Here is a 22,500-nt window from a genome sequence, read left to right as displayed (position 1 = left end):
ATTAAATGCATCTACCTGGGCCACAATCGTGGCCTATCGATCTGTGTCTGATGGCCACGAACGTGGCCCATTGCACTTTATGTGTTGAGTTTGCCGAGTGACTTGGCACGGTGTTTAAAAGGAGCAATGCTTTGCAAAAAAATATTATCTCTGGGACTGAAGTTTTCTACAAGAGGATAAAAAAAATGTTTATAAACCATCACTCAAAAAAGGCTTTTAGTCATCTATGCCTTCATTTTTCTCAACCATTGGAGCACAAAGCACTCCTCATGAATGCAGTTCCTGAGATGACTGTGATCTGTAAAGAGTTTTGAGTAGGAACCGGAAAAGGAAGAACGAACATGCAATGGACATGTGCACACTGAATTCGTAAAATGGAAGTCAAGAATAAAAATGCAATGCACATGTCAAATTAAAATGGAAAAGAAGAATAAAATGTCAATGTCAAGCCAGTTATATGACGGTCTGTATGCTAGGTCTGACATTTTCAGAACGATACACAACTAGGGACTTTAATTTCATAACATCAGCAGCATTTTCTCGCAGAAGTGTCACATTACATTGAGTCTGATCTTTGATCCGCGCATACTCATGAACCATTCCATTTTTAGGCATCACATCAAATCTATCTATAGAAAAAAAATGTAAGTTAACAGAGTGGCTTCTTGATTTATTTTTGTTGCTATGGTTACATATTGCAGGCATATTTGGCAGCTGGAGTGATTTTTATCTCCTCCATGAGGTCCTTTTAAATGAGGGAGTAAACTATCCAGTGTAATCTCTTTATAGTTTCTCTTAACACTTCTGCCTTCAGTTCCATCGGGAATGGTTTCTTTCCAGACATCAGGAATGGTAAGTAAGTCCAACAGTAGCCATACTTGGTAATTATCCGTAACAAATACGTTGAGGGAAAAAAAATTGAACACAGAGAAAGAAATGTTTTGTGAGATCAAAAAGTTGATGTCATATTTCTATGGATGTAAGAATGAAGATGAGAAGATCAAAGACAAAAGGGTGAAGAAGTGAGGTAGGAGGGAGTACTATAAGGGTTACTGTTAGCTGAAGGGTTACCAGGTTCATGGCCATTTCACCCCTTGCACCTCTAACTTGAGCAATAAAAGCTATATGCTACATCACTCTCTCTCCCTTACACACACACACACCATTGTGTAGATACACAACATATGTAGCTACAGACTTTGCTACTATGCTGACGCTATTATTGTTGCTGCCAGTTAGATTTTCAACAGTTGGTGGGTTGCCAGTGGTGGCGGCATTGGTTCTGGCGATGATAATAATGGTGGGGTACTGGCGGTAATTGCTTTATCATTCTTATTAATTGTATTGTTGTAGCTGTTTTGTCTCATAGACCTAAAATCAATCATAGGTCTTTCCCAACAGACCTAACATCAAAGAGACTTCATTCAACTTTTAAAATACACTAGGGTACCACATCATTTCATATGATTGTCTTTTATTTTAGATGGTGTCGCTTATCTTTTTCATACCATTGTTGCTGCGGTTGTTGGTCATTAAGGAGTTGCTGGGTTGGTCTTGGTGGTGGTGAACGTTTATATACATACATGTGTGTGTGTGTATGTGTACATATAGATACGTAGACAGGCGCTCAGTCTTACAAAAGAAAATATATATACACACAGACACACAAATAATCACAGTGACAAATTTCACTTCAGACTCTGTGAGCATTTATAGCAGTGCATTCACAAACACTTGTGTGTGCGGATGCATGCACACACACACACACCCACGCGCACACACACACACACACACACACACACACACACACACACAATTGTGATTATAGTTTTTCAGATAGTTAGTTATACTTTGATCTTAGCTAAAACATTAAGAATTGGCATTTTGGTTAAGAAGTAAACGTAGTTTTTAAATTGTTGAAATTAATCTGAGTTTGGGTCAGAGGGAAATTACAGACCTTACACTGAAATCAGTCATCACACATCACAGTTTGCACAAGTGCAAAATCCTGCAACCTATGTAGCAGAGAGAGAGATGTGGGGGCACGTGGTTTAGCGGTTGAGGTGTTAAGCTCGCTCGTTTATTTTCTTTTTCTTGTTTCAGTCAATTTCACTGCGGCCATGCTGGAGCACCACCTATAGTCGAACAAATTGACCTCAGAACTTATTCCTTGTAAGCATAGTACTTATCCTGTCAGACTATTTTGCTGAACTGCTAAGTTACGGGGGTGTAAACACACCAACATCAGTTGTCACATGATGGTGGAGGGACAATCACAGACACACAAATATATATATATATATATATGATGGGCTTCTTTCAGTTTCCGTCAACCAAATACACTCACGAGGCTTTGGTCGGCCTGTGGCTATTGTGGAAGACACTTGCCCAAGGTGCTACGCAGTGGGACTGAACCTGGAACCAGGTGGCTGGGAAGCAAGCTTCTTACCACACAGCCACGCCTGTGCCTATAATCGGTGTGTGGGTGTACAGGTTTGGGTGTTAGATTTATGATCCTAAGTTTGTGGTTTCAATTCCTGGACTGGGCGACATATTGTGTTCTTGAGCAAAACCCTTCATTTCACATTGCTCCAGTCCACTCAAATAGCAAAAATGAGCAAAACCCTGAGTTGGACTGGCGTCTCATCCAGGGGGGGAATTTATATGCCATGGAAACTGGGAAACTGGGCCCTTATGAGTTGAAATAACTCGAGAAGCTAACCTCCACCTTTACTGGAGTGAGATGCTCGTAGGTATCATCATCATCATCATTTAATGTCCACTTTTCCATGAATGAAACACAATGTGTTGAAGCAGATTTTCTATGGCCAATGCCCCCACCTGGACATCAACCCTCACCTGATGCCAAACAAGATAATTTTTCCTCACTGTCAGACATGCTTGTTACAGAAGACTGAAAAATGAACGTCACCGCTTGTATGACAGGGATAATCATTTACAACCATCACATAATATCTTGGTAAGGATATGCATACACACACACACACATTTATATACATATAATACACACACAATATATATATATATATATATATATCATCACGATCATTTAACGTCCATTGTCCATGCTGGCATGGGTTGGACAAGCTGACCAGAGCTGGGAAGCTGTCCAAACTCCAGTTGTCTGTTGTGGCATGGTTTTACAGATGGATGCCAACCACTTTACAGAGTGTGCTGGCTGCTTTTATGTGGCACCACTACCCCCCCTCCACACACAAAAGGCTTCTTTCAGCTTCTGTCTTTCAAGTCCACTCATGCCTGAAGCTAGAGTGGAAGATACTTGCTCAAGGTACTGTGCTGTGGGAATGAACCCAAGACCACATGGTTGGGAAGTAAGCTCTTTAACCACACACCCAAACCTGTAAGAAAAAGAATCAAACTTGAAAAATAAAGTGTTGGAGGACGATTTGTTTGATTAAAACCTTCAAGGCTGCCCCAGCATGGCCACAGTCAAATGACTGAAACAAGTAAAAGAATGAAAGAAAAACTGGTAGAAATATTGCAAAGCACTTTGTCTGACTCTCTAACCATGACCCTCACCCACTGCAAATTTTGAGAAGAGAAAGCTTATTTTGTTTATTTAATCTTTTATCTGCTTTTATAGATTTTAGCCATAGGACTGCGACCATACTGGAGCAGCCTTGAAGATTTTAATCAAACAAATTGATGCCCAACACTTTTTCATTTTTCAAGTCTGGTGCGTTTTCTTTCAGTCTCTTTTACTGAACCGCTACATTGTGGGGATGTAAACAAACCAACTCCAATTGTCAAGCAGGGAACACACACACACACACACAAACATGTATGCGTGAAAGAAAGAAGAGCCTACTTTTATGTGTTCACATTGGTCCTTTTATTGTGTTAAGCAGAGTTATTTCCTCCTGATGATGAAAGAACCTCCGTTGATGGAGGGGAACAATCGCAAGTGACCCTTTTACAAATGACTTAAGTAACCAAGCAACTAACCAACTTACTAATTAACTTATCCACTAATTAACTTATTGCCTTTCATTGTTAGCTCCTTTTGTTGTTGCCTCTCTCTCGTTCTTTGAATCAGTTTTTAGCTGACTAATGAAGCTTCACCACAATTATTTAAACTCTCTTGTTTCAATAGTTTCCCTCATGTAACCTTGGCAACAATGAATTCTTCTGACCCCCAAAGTTAGTGGTCATTGATCAGTGGCAGCAGTGATGGTGGTGGTGGTGGTGGTGGTGAAACAAGCAAACTTTTACGATTCTTCATGTTTTCACGAGGAAGCTTCGTGCCGTATTTAAGATGACTTGTTAGTCAAGCTTTGCCATCAATAACTGCACAATAAACCTTCCGATTTTTCGCTGGGATCGATGCATAGAAACGAACTAATCTAATTATGTATTCGGAAATTAAACACAGCAGGACATAACTGATAAACCGAACGATTGGGAGTAGCTTAGTGGAAAGAAAATGCAGCTTTTTTTTAAATACACCAAAATATCTCCTGCTACTTACAGCTTCTTCTCTCTCACTCTCTCTCACTCTCTCTCTCTCTGTCCTTCTCTCTCATTTTCTAATTATTTCTCTCTTATTCTCTCTCTATAGTTTTTCTGTCACTTTCATTTCTACATACATCCTCTCTTTCACTCTCTTTTAATCTGTCTGTTTAATTGTCTGTCTGTCTCTGTGTGTGCATATGTATATCTCACTTTCTGCATCTATGTGTGTATGCATATGCACACACATACATTTGTCTAGTCTATATTTATGCAACAAAAGCATATATATATATATATTATATATATATATATATATATATTATATATATATATATATATATATATATTTATATACATATATATATATATATATTATATATATATATATATACATATATATACATATATACATATATATATATATACATATATATATACATATATATATATACATATATATACGTACACATACACGCACACTCACACTCATCTACATACGTACAACATGCATGCATCATCTATGTGTGTGTGTGTGTGCGTCTGTGCATGTGTGTTTAAATATATATAAACAGACATTTACGTTTCCATGCATACGAGCACTTACAAACACAGTCTCCTTTCTTGTATACATACACACACACACACACACAAACATATATACATACACACACACATACAAACATATATAGAGACACACACACATACAAACATATATAGAGACACACACACATACATATATAGAGACACATACACAAACATATATAGAGACACACACACACAAACATATATATATAGACACACACACACACACACACAAACATATATAGAGACACACATACACAAACATATATAGACACACACACACATACATGTATTTAAACACACACACACACACACACATATATAGAGACACACACATATACATGTATTTAAACACACACACACACACATATATATATATATATATATATATATATATATAGGTATATACATGCATATGTATATAAATACATGTGTGTATGGATCTATATATATATATTCGTGAAGAGATTTGTTCCTCCTCATTTACTCAACCATTTCCCTCCATTTTATTGGTTTGTTTCCTACATTCTTTCACTCCCTCCCCACTCTCTCCCTCCCTCCCTCTTATTCTCTCACTCTACATCTCTAACACCACCTTTCTTATACTGCTCTATCTATCTATCTATCTATCTGCCTGCCTGCCTCTCTCTCTACCTATCTGTATGTATGTGTTTATGTGTGTCTGTCTGTTTGTGAAATTTTTCTCTCCCAGTCTTTCTCTTCTCACTTATTCTCTGGAAATTATTCCATTCTACACAAGTCTATCTCACCATCTCCCTCTGCATCCCCCCCTCCAATTATTCTCTACCATTGATTAAACACAACGCCCAGTTAACTACAAAACGTGAAGCATCTGCTTTAATCTTTACCAAAGACTAATTCTTTCCGAAATCTTTTAATGAAATGTTCCTGCCATACATTCCCACAATTGCTTTCACTAACACAAATTTACGCCATTCATTTCATTTCATTTCCTTCCTTTTCTTTTTCTTTTCTTCTTTCTGTCACATTATTTCCCATTTTTTAAAAATTTCATCTTCATTTGCTTCTCTTCTATCATCATCGTTGATATCGTTGTCATCATCGTCCTCTTCATCATCGTCCTCTTCATCATCATCATGATCATCATCGTTGTCATCATCACGATTTCCTCCTCTATCATGGCCACCATAATCTTCATCATCCCCACCGCTATCATTAATGCTTTCATCATCACTGTCATCGTTGCCATCATCATCATCATCATCGTCATTATCACTGCCATTGCCATCATGATAGCAATCATCACCACCATCATCACCTTCACTGTCATCATCATGACCACGATCATCATCTCATTCTTTCCTCCTCCTCCTCTTCTTCTTCTTCCTCAGAATTTGTTCAACAGAAATCTGAAGTTGTGAATCAAGAAGACGAGAGTTCACATCCACATCCAGGCACCCAACAAGCTTTCCCTACGTGGTCGAATGACCTGTTAGAAACAGCAGCCAAACAACTGGAATCACATCTTACCAAGAGAAAAAGAAAAAGAATTTGGATAATAAAATCTTTTAAATATCCGGAAAAAAATAGCAGATCATTTCAGTTGGGACATCTTTTGCTTGAACAGGTTTGACCCGGGGTTAAACAAAAGCACCATTGACAGGATGTGAGCAGTGAGTTGTAGGTATAAATCTGTTGTTCAGCTCCAGATGAACTTTGATCTGACAGGCCTATGATCAACAACGGTCCAATTGTGACCTTCTCATCTTTTTCACATGTGCTTAGAATCTTGTGCTACATTATTAAATATGTCTTTTTTTGTTATTAAGATGGTGGAATATGAATTGAAAGAAATTTTGGCTGTTATTTTCAGTCAGTCAAGTTAACATATAAAGGCTTTTTCATTCACTGGATGACAGAAGGTTGCTTGAAGTAGGTAATAATAACCATAGTAACATTAAATATCACCCTACCAGAAGCAGCAGCACCACCAGCAACAACAACAACAGCAGCAGCAGCAGTGGTGGCCCGATGGCCCAGTCGTTAGGGCAGTGGACTTGTGGTCGGAGGATCACGGTTTCGATTCCCAGACCGGGCGTTGTGTGTGTTTATTGAGCGAAAACACCTAAAGCTCCACGAGTCTCCGGCAGGGGGTGGTGGCGACCCCTGTTGTACTCTTTCACTCCCCCAACTTTCTCTCACTCTTTCTTCCTGTTTCTTATCCCCGACTTCCTATGCAACCGCTGAGCCTGGATGCGCATTCATCCATCCGTCGATGCTCTCGGTGTCGGGGGTTGACCTGCTTTCTCTTCTGCGGGTCTTACGAATAGCAAAGGACCACGTTTCGGACTTCTCCCACTCTGGGATGAAGACCGCTTCGCTCAACAGCAAGAGCAGCAGCAACAGACACAAAAACATCCCCAACAGTACCTTAAACATCCTGGGTCGAAGTCTTGAAGTAATTCAATGCCTGGAGCTACACGTACCAACACTGTCAAAGTTTCATAATTTGGAACCCGGACAAAATCATAATTCTGGAATCTATATCTATATATATGGTGATTCAAAAGTCTCCATGTATCAACAACAACAGGTATCACCAGGTGTGCTATTACAAGTTCACAACGAGTGAAGTAAACATATTGTAATGTTTATTCAAAACAAAAGTAACCATATTGAGCCTGTTAAATAAAAAAAAAAAAAAACTTCTTATAAACTGTTTCTTATAAAAAAACAAATTGTTCCTATGTATGGCGACTTTTGAATCACCCTGTATATACATAATGGCCAACAGCCTTGTCAGAAACCAAATGCAGTGGAACCATGTCAATAACCAGGTCGTATTTGGTGCCATGGAATTTTGTTACCAAATAATAAGTGTTTAAGTGAAGTTAACAATCTGGGTGTGATTTTGAATAACTAATATGTATTTTTGACGCTTTCACTTTATACACGCCAGCTCAATTTGAATCGTCCTCAGTCGAAAGACACCTGTTGTTATATTCTTGTTGTTTGTATTTGTAATTGTGTACCATGTTCTCCGTTTTTTTGTCATTGTTGTGGACACATTCGCTAGCTTTCTTACAAAACAATCTAATGCTATTACATTATCTCAGATCAAATCACAGACCAAAATTCTTCTAAAGTACCCCTCCTGGTGCTGGATTAACTATTAAGCAATATAAGCACGTACTTAGGGCATCAAGAGAATTGGGGGCACCAAAGAAATGGTAAATGTTTTATGGTACAAAAGAAATCCCTTTAAACTTGCTAAAATAATAAATAGTGTAGAAGCAGATGTGTTATGTAAAATTAATTTTGAGGATCTAATCAAAGACTTAGCAATTAAAAAAAGTTAGAAAGAACTTTTCAAATATAAATAAAGGAGGATACAAAAGAAAGAAAATCATTATTTTCTATCCTAATGTCCGTTTTGTTTCATTTTGAAAAAATAAAAATTTATTTTATGGTTTATTATTGTTTATGTTTTGAATTACATATATATAGGGACACCAAAATCTTTCAAGTGTCTAGGGTTTGTCTCTGTGGGTTTTAATCTGCACCCCTACCAAAAAGAAATGTGAAATATCATCATATTCTTGTAGATAACCCTGCCCGCCTAAAACATTCCAGACAGCTTAATCCATATGTACACTATTTACATTCGACGGATATTTGTCCTCATCTTGTTTTGTTGTTAACACATTTCAGCTGACATACTCTCCAGTCTTCTTCAGGAGTCTTGGGGAAATTTCGAACCTGGGTTCTCATTCCTAAGGTATTTTTTTGATGTTGTTATTATTATATGGGCATATAGCATATTGGCATATGGCATAGTGGTTAAGAGCGCAGGCTACCAACCCCAAGATTCTGAGTTCGATTCCAGGCAGTGACCTGAATAATGATTAATAACAACAACATCCAAAAATACCTTAGGAATGAGAACCTAGGTTCGAAATTTCCCCAAGACACCTGATGAAGGCTGGAAGGTATATCAGCTGAAACGTTGTGTTAGCAACAAACAAGGTGAGGACAAACATCCATCAAATGTAAATAATGTACATAATTCCTCATCTCTTAAATATAGAATTGTATTAGGTTAATCCTTGATATCAATATTCTGAATAAATCTCCCTTCCAAAGTACAACATATATTGAGGCCGCTACATCGTGGCCACCACATCGCTCACAGAGAAAATCACGATGGAATCAACAACAAAAATATTCCACGTTTACCATTCTAAGACACAAAGACCACAGCAGTCTTCGACTTCATTCTTTGTTATGTTCGTCCTTCAACGGAATGTATTCACTATCACATGTCAAATACACACACACACACACACACATGATTGGGGTAATTCAAATGTCCCTTTGGCACGAATATAAATCTGCTAACAATAGAGGACAATTGAGATCATTCAGTTTTTTAATATGTCTTACGATTTTTCCCTCACACCTCCTATCTTTTCCCCCATCCTTCTCTCATAGTATATATATATATATATTTCGTTTTTGTATTTGGTTTGCAAGATTCTTTATGTGAATTCGTGTGTTGAAGCATTTTTTTAATGTGTCTAGGAAGAGTCATTCTCTTTTAGTACCTTATTACTTAACACACTCACCGGTTCGATTTCCACTCATTTACTTATTTATTTTTACTAAAATCTTCTTTGCCCCTGCAACGAATATTTTAGTAAAAATAAATAAATGAGTGGAAATCGAACCGGTGAGTGTGTTAAGTAATAAGGTACTAAAAGAGGATGACTCTTAACAGACACAATAATACACACACACACAGATATATATTTATATATACATATGTATACACACACACGCACGCATATATATATAAAATGTATATATATATATATATAAATAAATCTAATGAAAAAGGAATCAACCAGAGCGTATAAACACAGACAGGTGTTATTAGATGAAGAAAGGAGGCATAAAAAGGAAACAAAACATATGACCACCACTACCGATGGCATATAAATCGTTCACCATCGCTATCGACATTATCACCATCTTCCGCATTACCACCACCACCTGTAAAACAATCATTATCGTTTCATAGAACCCACCTCCGCCGCCGCCGCATTGCCACTACTGCTGCCCCCACCCCCCGCCGCTGCTATCCCCTACAACCCCCACCACAGGCGCAACACTGCAGCCGCCACCACCACCACCACCACCTCTTTACTTTTCTCTTCCTTTCCCCCTGCACCACCGTCACCACCACCATCGACTTAGGTATCATAACACCACAGCAAACAACCAATAATGAAATAAAAACGAACGAACATATAAAAAATAGAAATGATTATTGATATTGTAGGAAGCACACACACACACACACACACACACAAAACAGCACAGACAGCAATAACAACAACAACAACATGCAAGTCTGAGACAAACTGTAATCACAGAGAATACAGCCTACAACTAACATGGCATCATGGAGTGAATTGAAATCAATAAAGGAAAACAAACGTTCACGCACAACATATAGAAGGACACGAATCGCACAATATATATATATATATACATACATACGTACGTACATACATACACACAAACTGTTTATTGCCTCACAAACACATTTACATGCAAAATGTATTCGCATATATATGTGTGTGTGTGTGTGTGTATGTATGTATATCCACATGCACGCACACATCAGTACAACCCATTATATATATATATATTTCTTTATTTGTGAATTAAGGATACCGTTGGTTCCATGTTAAGAAAAGTAGGAAAATAGCTGTCTTAACAATTTTCCAAGCCAATCACATGGAGAAAGGTGTACACCTATTTCACAAATAAAGAAATTGCATATCCACCAATGCGGTGTTGAGCACTCATTTCTTTCTTGGCCTGACTACCGACCGCCAACACCTCTTATGTCCATCTCCTATTTTCCTGCCTTTAGGCTTTCACTTTATGCACGCCAGCTCAATTTGAATCGTCCTCAGTCGAAAGACACCTGTTGTTATATTCTTGTTGTTTGTATTTGTAATTGTGTACCATGTTCTCCGTTTTTTGTCTTTGTTGTGGACACATTCGCTAGCTTTCTCACAAAACAATCTAATGCTATTAGCTTAGACATTTTTTGGGGGCAACCAAATCGAAGTCTCAAGTGTAACTGCCCGAAACTGTAAGGACATCCGGAAACCTGACTGACGAAAGAAGGCCACGAATGACCCGTCCTTTCTGTTTTCTGTCCCTCTAATTGTTTTTCCTGTCCGCCATCATATTGTCTATCTGTCCAGTTGTTTTCTTGCCCGCTGTTGCGTTTTTGTTACATACATACATACATACATACATACATACATACATACATACATACATACATACATACATACATGCATGCATGCATACACACACACACACACACCACACACACATACATAATACATACATACATGCATATATTAGTATTCATGGGAATAAGTTTTTTTAAACATATTAGTTTCAAATTTTGGCAGGAGAGGCGTTAAATCGATTTACATCGATCCCTCCAGTGCTCAAACTGGAACTTATTTTATCGACCCCGAAAGAATGAAAGGTAAAGTCAACCTCGGCGGAATTTGAAATCGAAACGGCGAAGACGGACGAGATGCCGCTAAAACTTTTGTCCGGCATGCAAACGATTCTTTTCTTTTCTACTCTAGGCACAAGGCCCGAAATTTTTGGGTGGCAGTCGATTACATCGATCCCAGTGCGTAACTGGTACTTAATTTATCGATCCCGAAAGGACGAAAGGCAAAGTCGACCACGGCGGAATTTGAACTCAGAACGTAGCGGCAGATGAAATACCTATTTCTTTATTACCCACAAGGAGCTAAACACAGAGGGGACAAACAAGGACAAACATAGGTATTAAGTCGATTACGTCGACCCCAGTGCGTAACTGGTACTTAATTTATCGACCCCGAAAGGATGAAAGGCAAAGTCGACCTCGGCGGAATTTGAACTCAGAACGTAGCGGCAGACGAAATACCGCTAAGCATTTCGCCCGGCGTGCTCACGACTCAGCCAGTTCGCTACCTATCTTCTTTCAAACATTAAAATCACGACCGTGTTTCGAGTTCTCTATGAAGCAATAGTTTTATTATATTATGCCAGTTTATTTTTATTTTTATCTGTTATATATCAATTAGTAATTATATATTAACTGTGTTACTATAGTTTAGTGCAGTTATACATCACGCTGTATGATGGTAGGTGTGTCTCGTTTAGACCTTTGTGAGATTTAATAGCGGTTTTAGGGTTACTTCACCTTAAATTGCATCGTACTGATTTATGAATGTCACAGACACATTGCAAATTGTGGTCTTAGATACACTATGCTGTCAGAAAGATTAAGGCAGAATGGTCTTGGCTGGAAGACTGTTGATCAGTGTTCTTGCTTGATGTGTCTGTCACGGGGAATAACAACAACAGCAATAACAACGATGACGCCACAACCTTCGAAGCACACCCGACCACCCATCGTTTTGAAAAAGAGAGAAAAAGAAGAGAAGGTCGCAATTGGAATGTCTTTTAATCATAGGCCTGCTTGGTCAGAACTGACCTTAGGTTAAACAGCAGTAACAACAGTAACAAGAAAATAAAAATCTCAGTATTGTTGATGTTGTTTGTTGTCTAAAACACGATCTTGCTGTCTGTGTAGTGTGGAGGACGGCGGTTTCAAGTGCTGACCGTCTTCACTATTTAACGTGAAACATGTTCAGTCTGTGATAAAGAGCGGTAGGAAAAAAAAAGAAAAACAGTTCACGCAGGAACGCACACACACTCGTATGCAGACACACGAACATACATGCAAATATAAACACTTTCATCCACATGATCGCTTTGGTATATATATATATATATATATATATATATATATAATATATATACATATATATATATACATACATATATATACATACATACATACATATATATATATATATATATGAAAGTGCACACACACGCCCACATTTTAATATAATCCGGGAAAAATTGTGATATGTGTAATAAAATATGTTCCATCCATCTTCTGTCATATATATATATATATATATATACACAATATATATATACACACATACATACGTATATACATTATCCGGGATTCGATTTGATATATAGCAGTTCGCACCTGAAGGAAAGGCAGATTGCATCATAAATTATGAAGTAATTTATTCTCATAATATGGATTTTTTTTCTGCTTTGAAGACAGGCGTAGAGTATAACTGCACTTATCCATTCCTTTATTTTATATATAGAATTATATTTTCCACATATATAATACATAAATGCAAATGGTTTTTGCTAGTTCCACAAGCACAGATATCCTTAATATAATTCCAAACCAGGATCAGCGTGACTTTGCGTAACAACACCAAACCTTTAAATTACAGGCTGTCAATATAAGGCGATTCAACAGTTTTACTCGCACTGCTTGGATCAGCCTAAAGCTAGAGTATAAAAGATATTTGCTTAAGATGTCACGCACAGAAAGTGAACTTAGGACCTAGCAATGCAACCACCTATCCACATAGCTAAATATTGGAGACAAAGAAAGTGTTTCTGTGATATATTTGGTAAGGTGGTTATTAAACACTCCATGTTTGGAAACACAAAGTCAGGATAGTGACAGCTGAAGAGCTTTTTGATCATAGTTCCGGTCAATCAGAACTGACCCGGTGTGGAACATTGGAGAGTAATAGAGGCGTTAGAAAGCTGGGTCAACTTGGAGGAATAACAGAACTGGTAGAGAGTGGTATAACGTATTCTCTGGCATACAAATCGAAGTTTACAGGGAAACATTTAAAATGAGACAGAGGTAGGTCGACATATAGGTGCAAACGACTTTTGGAATCCCAAAATTCTATGTGAAATTCAGGAGGATTTGAAGAGAGAGAGAGAGAGAGAGAGAGAGAGAGAGAGAAAGAGAGAGAGTGTGTGTGTGTGTGTGTGTGTGAGAGACGATGTTTGAATGTCTACACTGTATGATTACACCATTATACCACATGGTATTGTATGCCAGAAAATTTGGTGAAAAGAGTAGCTGAGGCGTTACCAAGCTGGAACAACTTGGAAGAATAGCAGAAATGGTAGAAAGATGGACTGAACTCGAGGAATAGCAGAAATGATAGCAAGCTGGACTAATGTAGAGGAGGTGTAGAATTGGCAGAGATCTGAATTAACATTTTTTGCAGTATTAAGTTACGTTTTATATGTCCCTGACTTCAAATCTTGCCGAAGTGAAGATTTGATTTTAATACCTCTCTAGCTGTCGTTATAAATTGCTGTTATTATACCTTATATCCTAAAATTCTTGTGTTCTTATTCGAATATAAAGAATGGCAAAACTACTGCGGAGTCTGTTTCGTTAAAAATAAAATAAAGAATTACTCAAATAACAATAACAGAAAAGCGAAAAAAAAAAAATGCCAAATTCTCCAAGAATATGCAAATATTCAAATTTACAAAGATTCCATCTCATCCATTGCAAAAATGGGGAAATAAACTTAGAAAGAAAGCACTAAAGACAAAATTATGCAATGGAGAAAAGAGCTACATGAAGTAGTTTTGTTTGGGAGAGAATTCTTAGAAACATCGTTAAAATTGAGACTGTTTGGATATTGAGGAATAAATTGTTAAATTAACTTTAATGTTAAGACTAATGTTATGACTTTAAAGTTAAAACTGAAATATCAAGACAAAATATAAGACTGTGATATTAAGAAACTAAGATTAAGACTGATTTAGTACTGCAATATTAAGACTAATGTTCATCTTATATTAAGGACGTCATACGTGTAATGTTAAGACTAAAATTTTGAAACTACTGTTATTGTTATGCTAAGATTGTAGTATAAAAAAACTAATGTTAAAAGTAAGTTGTTACTGTAGTATGAAGACTAATATGAAGGCGGCGAGCTGGCAGAATGGTTAGCACGTTCGGAGTTCAAATTCAGCCGAGGTCGACTTTGCCTTTCATCCTTTCGGGGTCGATAAATAAAGTACGAGTTACGCACTGGGGTCGATATAATCAACTTAATCCGTTTGACTGTCCTTGTTTGTCCTCTCTGTGTTTAGCCCCTTGTGGGTAGTAAAGAAATAGGTATTTCGTCTGTCGCTACGTTCTGAGTTCAAATTCCACCGAGGTCGACATTGCCGGTCATCCTTTCGCGGTCGATAAAATAAGTACCAGTTACGCACTGGCGTTGATCTAATCGACTAGCCCCCTCTTCTAAAATTTCGAGCATTGTGCCTAGAGTAGAAAAAGAATATTAAGACTAAGATGTCAAGACTTTAAGGTTAAGATTGTGTTGATAAGATTTTTTAATGTAAAGATCTTACTGTCAAGACTGTTGATCTTAAGACTGTTATAATGTAATGTTAAATCGTAAAGTTAATTTCAAGACTGTAATATTCTTTTCTATTCTAGGTACAAGGCCCGAAATTTTTGGGGAGGGGGCCAGTCGATTAGATTGACCCAGTACGCAACTAGTACTTAATTTATCGACCTCGAAAGGATAAAAGGCAAAGTCGATCTCGGCGGAATTTGAACTCAGAGCGTAAAGACAGACGAAGTACCGCTAAGTATTTCGCCCGGCGGGTCAACGTTTCTGCCTGCTCGCTGCCTTTTTAGGACTGTAATATTAATCAAGGTTAGGATTGTGATATTAAAACAAGTCATGTTAAAAATAATACTAAGACCGAAAATTATAAGAGTGGAGCGCCGGACTAGTTGCTTCGTAGTGTTTAGTTTTGTCTTGTTACGTTTCCATTTGGAAATTCACCAGGGTTTGTCTTTTTTACCTTTTATTGCTCTGAACAGGATTGATTCTAACAAATATATCCCTAAATTTACAAAGGTGTGGCTTTATGGTGAATGTAAGAAAGTACCGCAGGAACTGTAAGACATGACGACGTGGTAGGACTGGTAGAACATTGGCTATAATGCCTTATTACCTTCGCCTTAGCGAAGGCGGAGGTATTGTTTTCAGTTGTATTTGTTTGTCCGTCGACAACATATCTCAAGAACCGTTGGGTGGATTCGGATGAAACTTTCAGAGATGTTTGGCCTCGTGACTGGTACGAACCGAATAGATTTTGGGATCGATCCGGCACCGGTCAAGGATTCTAGATTATTTTTCCTGTTTTTTTTTATTTATTTAACTTTTGAGAGTGGTTGGGTTCATTTTTAGTATTCTCGTTTGTGAGAGCAGTCGAGTTTATTTCAGATGTTCTCATTTTGAAAATCATCTCCTGCTAACCGTTGCGAGGTGTTACCTAGGCGGAGGTTTGCGCTCTCCGAGTGCCCTTGTTATACTTGTTCCAGCTTTTAACGTTCAGAGGTCAAATTCCACCGAGTCCAAATTTGCCTTACATTTTTGTGGAGTCAGTAAAATACGAGTCAACTATTGAAATCAATATCTACGACTGTTCTTTTTCCTCAAATTATTTGGTTCTCTAACTTTGTCAGGAATCATCATTATTATTGTTCTTTAAAATGTTATATTTATTGTTGTTTTTAGTAATTTATTTATCAAATATTGTCATTATTAATCTTAGACTTTTATTCATGTAACGCCTCCCCCCTCCCCTACTCTTGTCTTGCTGTTTTCTTTTCCAGTTCGACGTTGTAATAACTCCAACGTATTGGGTCTTCGCAGCCAATTACAGAAATAATAATAATAATAATAATTATTATTATTATTGAGGGGGTGGGAGGAAGAATAGGTAGCGCATCGGAAAAACCCTTGCAGTTTTCACTTATTTCTTACTTTAATATTCATAATTAAATTTTCACAATAAATGTAATTACATTTTCCCCGTTTATTTAATAAAGAAAAAAATGTTTATTAGATTACATTTAATACAACGCAGCATTCAAATATATAACAACAGGCTCCCTATTCGTTGACTATAGCGTCCCTTAAAATACATGTCCTTATAAATTATAGTTATTACTAAGTGGTAAGGTGGAAGAAAACTGTGGAAAACTAGGGTAGGTGGCTTACAGTACTTCATAGAGTCCTAGGTTCAAATATTGCAGGGTTGGTATTAACCTTTACATAAGGCGACGAGCTGGAAGAATCGTTAAATGCCGGATAAAATGCTTAGCGGCACTTCGTCCGTGTTTACGTTCTGAGTTAAAATAGCACCGAGGTCGACTTTGCCTTTCATCCTTTCAAGGTCGATAGAATAAGTACCAGTTGGTCACTGGGGTCGATGTAAAACCGACTTACCCACTCTCCCGAAATTGTTGACCTTGTATCAAAACTTGGAAGCGATATTAACCTTTACAGCATCAAGATCTAATAGATACCAGCTTTGTACTGGAGTCAGTTTAGTCATCTAGTCTCTACGGCCCACTCTGCGATCTTTTTAGTCTTGTACAAGAGTAATGTTAACAGTTAAATCTTAGAGATTATATTCGTCACCAAAACTTGAGATTAATTCTAATTTTGATCTGTTGTTAGTTGGAGGTATCTGAATGGATTTGATCGTACATTGAAAGATGAGCAATGAAGTGATCTGTGGATGAAACATTTGGTCGTCGAAGTGTTTGGAAGGTTTTGTTGGAAAATAATGGGTGAGGAGGTTGATGATGGAGAATAAGATGGGAAAATGTTGTAAAAGACAAAGGAAGCAAAGCGAGACGGAAAACAACGGAAGAAAGAGAGGACATTAGCGAAATAAATGCTGGACGAAGGGAAAATATAGAATGGAGGAAAGAGAGAGAGAGAGAGAGAGAGAGAGAGAGAGAGAGAGAGAGGAGAGAGAGAGAGAGAGAGAGAGGGAGCTGAAAAGAAAAGGCAGGGGGGACCGAGATAGAAGAACAATAATAATAAAATAATAGACAGAAGACATAAGAAAATTCAGAAAAACACACAGAATGGAGAAGGACATAAATACAGTGGATAACAGAGAAGGTTAGAGAGAAGGAGAGAATATAAGGGAAGAAAATAGAAGATAGGACACAAGATAGAACAGCTTAAAAAAGAAGCAGAAATTAGAGTTTAGAAGTGAACAAGCGAAGACATGAGAAGACAGAACATGTGAAATAGAGAAGAGGAAAAGACAAAAAGACAAAGGACAAAACAAAATAAGAAACATAATTCAGGGGAGTTGAAAACAGACGGTTGCCTATCATGCAAAGGGGAGATAATTTACCACAACTCATAAAACGATGATGTTTTCCTGAAGTGTAAGAGCTGCTTTTTGGTTGCAATAAAAATAGTGAGACACTGGTGCTCACTGACCGATATAGATATTGTAAATCGACCAGAGTTTAACCCAGTTAAACGGATCGATCGCGACGAGCATGAAAGGCTCTTTCAGTAGTTTCGGTCTATCAATTTCATTCACCAGATTTTGGTCAACCAGAGGCGATAGTATACACAAATTATATACACAAGACACCATGCAATGGATCGATCTCATAACCTGCAGGTTGAGAAACGAACTTATTAGCCACACAGCTATTTGTGGTAAATTTTCAGAAAAATGTTTTTTCTCCAATATTTGACTATCTGAAAATAACAATGAAAATGCTTTTGCAGGAGGCACCATAAGGCTGTACATTTTTGGGAAATGGTATGGTCACATGGTCGGCCTCAGCATGTGACTGGTATTGTAGAATATCAACCTAAGGAGGATGAAAGACAAAGCAGATCGCAGTAAGGTTTGAATTTCAGAATGTAAAGGAACGTAACAAAATACCGCGACGTGTTTTGCTTGAAAAACCTACCGATTGTCGTTGCAATAGTAATAATAATGGTTTCAAATTTTGGCACAGGGACAGCAGTTTTTGAGGTTGTGGGGAGGAAGTCAATTACATTGACCCCCAGGGCTCAACAGTTACTGATTTTACAGACTCCGAAAGGATGAAAGGCAAAGTGGACCTTGACGAAATTTGAAATCAGAACGTAAAGACCGAAGGAATACCATTAAGTATTTTGTCCGGTGTGCTAACAATTCTACTAGCTCACTGGCTCAATAATAATAATAATAATAATACTAATAATAATAATAATAAAAACAGAGCTCAATGCTAAAAACAAGATAATAGGTATTAACACTTTAGCCGTCCCAGTTATAAGTTACAGCTACAATATCCTTAACTGGACACTAAATGAGCTAGCCAAAATAGATGGGAAAACAAGAAAAATACTGACAGGATCTAGGATGCATCACCCAAAATCTGACATAGAAGGGCTATATATACAAAGTGTAGAAGGTGGTAGAGGCCTTATACAGCTGGAAAGCTACTATAAAATAACCACCAGAGGACTGCAAAAATATCTACTTCAGAAGCAAGGAAAACTTATACAAATAGCGGCAAAACACGAGCAAAACAAAAATTGTTCTCAGTATTTAAGGAAGCTGAAAAATACAAACAAGAAATCATACCACCTAACAAATATGAAGAAAAAGAAGAAGAAGGAAACACAACAAAAGCTATGAAGCAAATGAAATCAAAACTAAAACTAGAACAGCAACGGACCATGATAAAACGATGGCAAGAAAAGCCCCTTCTGGCAAGTACTGGACTAAACTAAATGCAAAAGAAACAGACAAAGAAAAATCCCAGCAGTGGTTGAGAAGCTCAGGACTCAAAGCAGAGACAAAGAGATTTTTAATTGCAGCACAAGACCAAAATCTCCCCACCAGAAATTACCAAAAACATGTAATGAAAAGAAATATAACAAGTAACTGCAGAATATGTGGAGATGGACAAGAAACAATAAATCATATTATCTCTGGCTGCCCAGTCCTGGTTAAGAAGGAATATATTCACAGACACGACAGAGTTGGAACCTACATACTCTGGAAGCTATGCCAACATTATGGAATAACAACAGAAAAAAGGTGGTATAGGCACACACCAGAAAAGGTCACAGAAAACGAGAAAGCAACCATACTCTGGGATATGCCGATACACACAGATAGAGAAATTAAGGCCAACAGACCAGATATAGTTGTTAGAGATCATGAAGAAAAAATGCTTTCTAATTGATGTATCAATACCGGCTGATGACAACGTGTCTCTAAAAGAAATGGAGAAACTTTCAAAATACAAAGACTTGGAAATAGAGGTAACTTGAATGTGGAATTTAAACACAGAAACAATTCCTATCATAGTAGCATGATAAAAAAATATTCAGACAAATACATAACAAAAACACCAGGACTTACAAACACATATAACATACAGAAAATTGCACTATTAGGCACTGCACACATCCTACGCAGAACACTTTCAATACAGTAACCATCAGAGTATCACAACAAATCACAGCATATACCCAAGGCACACAGAGCTGCGCTCGGTAGTGAAGTGAAAGCACGCTATAAAAATAAAATTACTGAATAATGATGATGATAATAATAATAATAATAATGATAATAATAATAATAATAATAATTCTTTCTACTGAAGGCACAATGCCTGAAATTTTTTTGGGGAGGGGACTAATCGATTGCATCGACTCCAATACTCAACTGGTACTTAATTTATAGACGCCAAAAGAATGAAAAGCAAAATCGACCTCGGCGGAATTTGAACTCAGAACGGAGCGGCAAACGAAATACCACTAATCACTTCGCCCGGCCTGTTAACGATTGTGTCAGCTCGCTGCCTTAATAATAATAATAATAATAGTAATAATAATAGTAATAGTAATAATAATAATAATAATAATAATAATAATAAATGTCCTTATGCAGTATCAGACAGTGGCTCTAATGGCTTCTTAACTGATTAGAAGTATTATCATGTACATTGTTTTGTCTTGGTATGAATGACGGGCTACAGTTAATATTCTACTCAACACCACAGATTTGCTTGTCAGTTGTTTGACCATAACCAGTTGAGCATGTCCCTTAGTGGCTGACGATATGTGCATCTCTGATCATGAGCAGAAGTAGTTGGGGAGCATCATAGCCATGTGTTGAGAGGAATTTTGGAGTGTTTGAATAATTCACCCCTGAAAACATGGGTGTTTCGTTCAACATCCTCAAACAAACCCTTATTTAGGGACCTTTTGAGCGAGTTGGGCTACTCAAACTGAAGAAAATTCTAACTGGGCCTCCACCTGCAAGGTCATGTGTTGTTTTATCCTGATATGAAATCCCCATGTCGCGACATATGGTTGTGATGCATGTGCCTGGTGTTCCCTTATCAGACGGATAGTCATGATGGGTATACTGAGCTTCGTATATTTTACCCCAGTGTCACTTTGATGGTATGCACTGCTTTCTCACTCAATAATAATAATAATAATAATAATAATAACAATAATAATAATAATAATAATCCTTTGTATTATAGGCACAAGACCTGAAACTTTTGGGAAGGGACCAGTCGATTATATCGACCCCAGTGCGTAACTGGTACTTAATTTATCGACTTCGAAAGGACGAAAGGCAAAGACGACCTCGGCGGAATTTGAGCTCAGAACGTAGCGGCGGACGAAATACCGTTAAGCATTTCGTCCGGCGTGCTCACGATTCTGGCGGCCCAAGAGCATCAATTTTGACGGGAAGAGATTAATCGATGCCACTGATCCCAGAACTTGACTGCTGCTTTATTTTATCAAACCTGAAGGGATGAGAGGCAAAGTTGATCTCAGCGGGATTAACTCAGAATGTAGAGTGCCAGAATAAATACCACAAGGCATCTATCTTTCTGACACTAACGATTTTGTCAATCCATCGCCTTAAATAATGGTTAAGGCTATCATCACTATCCCCTTCATCAAACATTATAGTCGCAGGGTACTACTACTACTACTACTACTACTACTACTTAAAAGAAACAACGTTTTCTTTCTTTCAGAGAAATATTTTGTTTTTCCCTTTCAGAAATCAATTTACATATAATTTCCATATATGGAGATGCTCAAAATATATGTAAATTGCTTCAATCCCCATGGTAGGTGCTTGCAAGAAACCTACCCTTCCCCCCCACACATATGAGTGGGTGTGCGTGTGAGCGCGCACGTGCGTATACACACATGTAGGGGACACACAATTTTACATACATTTCCTTATATATACATGCAAGGCATACACACACACACACACACACACACACACACACACACACACACACACACATACATGAGTACACAAACTTTATGACATACATATATTCATGTATAATATGCATACGCACATAAATACATATATATACCAATTTAAATTCGATGCGATTAGTGGAAGTCTCCATGCATATATCATATGTATGTATGTATGTTATAATGTATAAAATATATATTGTATATATAACATGTCCTTGTACTTTTCTTGATTTAGTCGTTGTTGTTGCTGTTGTTGTACATCTTCAATAATATTCTGTGGTTGATAAAATAATTCCCCCAATAGAATGTCTTAATTTAATCAAGTCTTCTCTTCGTTTTT

General features: G+C 37.5%; 1 protein-coding gene and 1 long non-coding RNA gene across 3 annotated transcripts in view; both read right to left on the bottom strand.

Annotated features, from left to right (window-relative positions):
- The window catches only part of LOC115220514, a 627,919-nt gene that overhangs the window by 139,274 nt on the left and 466,145 nt on the right, over positions 1–22,500 (bottom strand). The window lies entirely within an intron of this gene.
- LOC118766571 lies at positions 4,343–21,347 on the bottom strand. The gene is made up of 3 exons (XR_005002512.1): positions 21,147–21,347; positions 21,092–21,094; positions 4,343–4,356 (listed from the first exon to the last, which is right to left on the bottom strand). It is a non-coding gene; the product is annotated as an uncharacterized LOC118766571 (long non-coding RNA).

The sequence above is a fragment of the Octopus sinensis genome, linkage group LG16 (assembly GCF_006345805.1).
Source record: "Octopus sinensis linkage group LG16, ASM634580v1, whole genome shotgun sequence".
NCBI classification, from domain to species: domain Eukaryota; kingdom Metazoa; phylum Mollusca; class Cephalopoda; order Octopoda; family Octopodidae; genus Octopus; species Octopus sinensis.
Note: the sequence above shows the minus strand (reverse complement) of the source record. Positions and strands in the feature narration are given on the sequence as shown.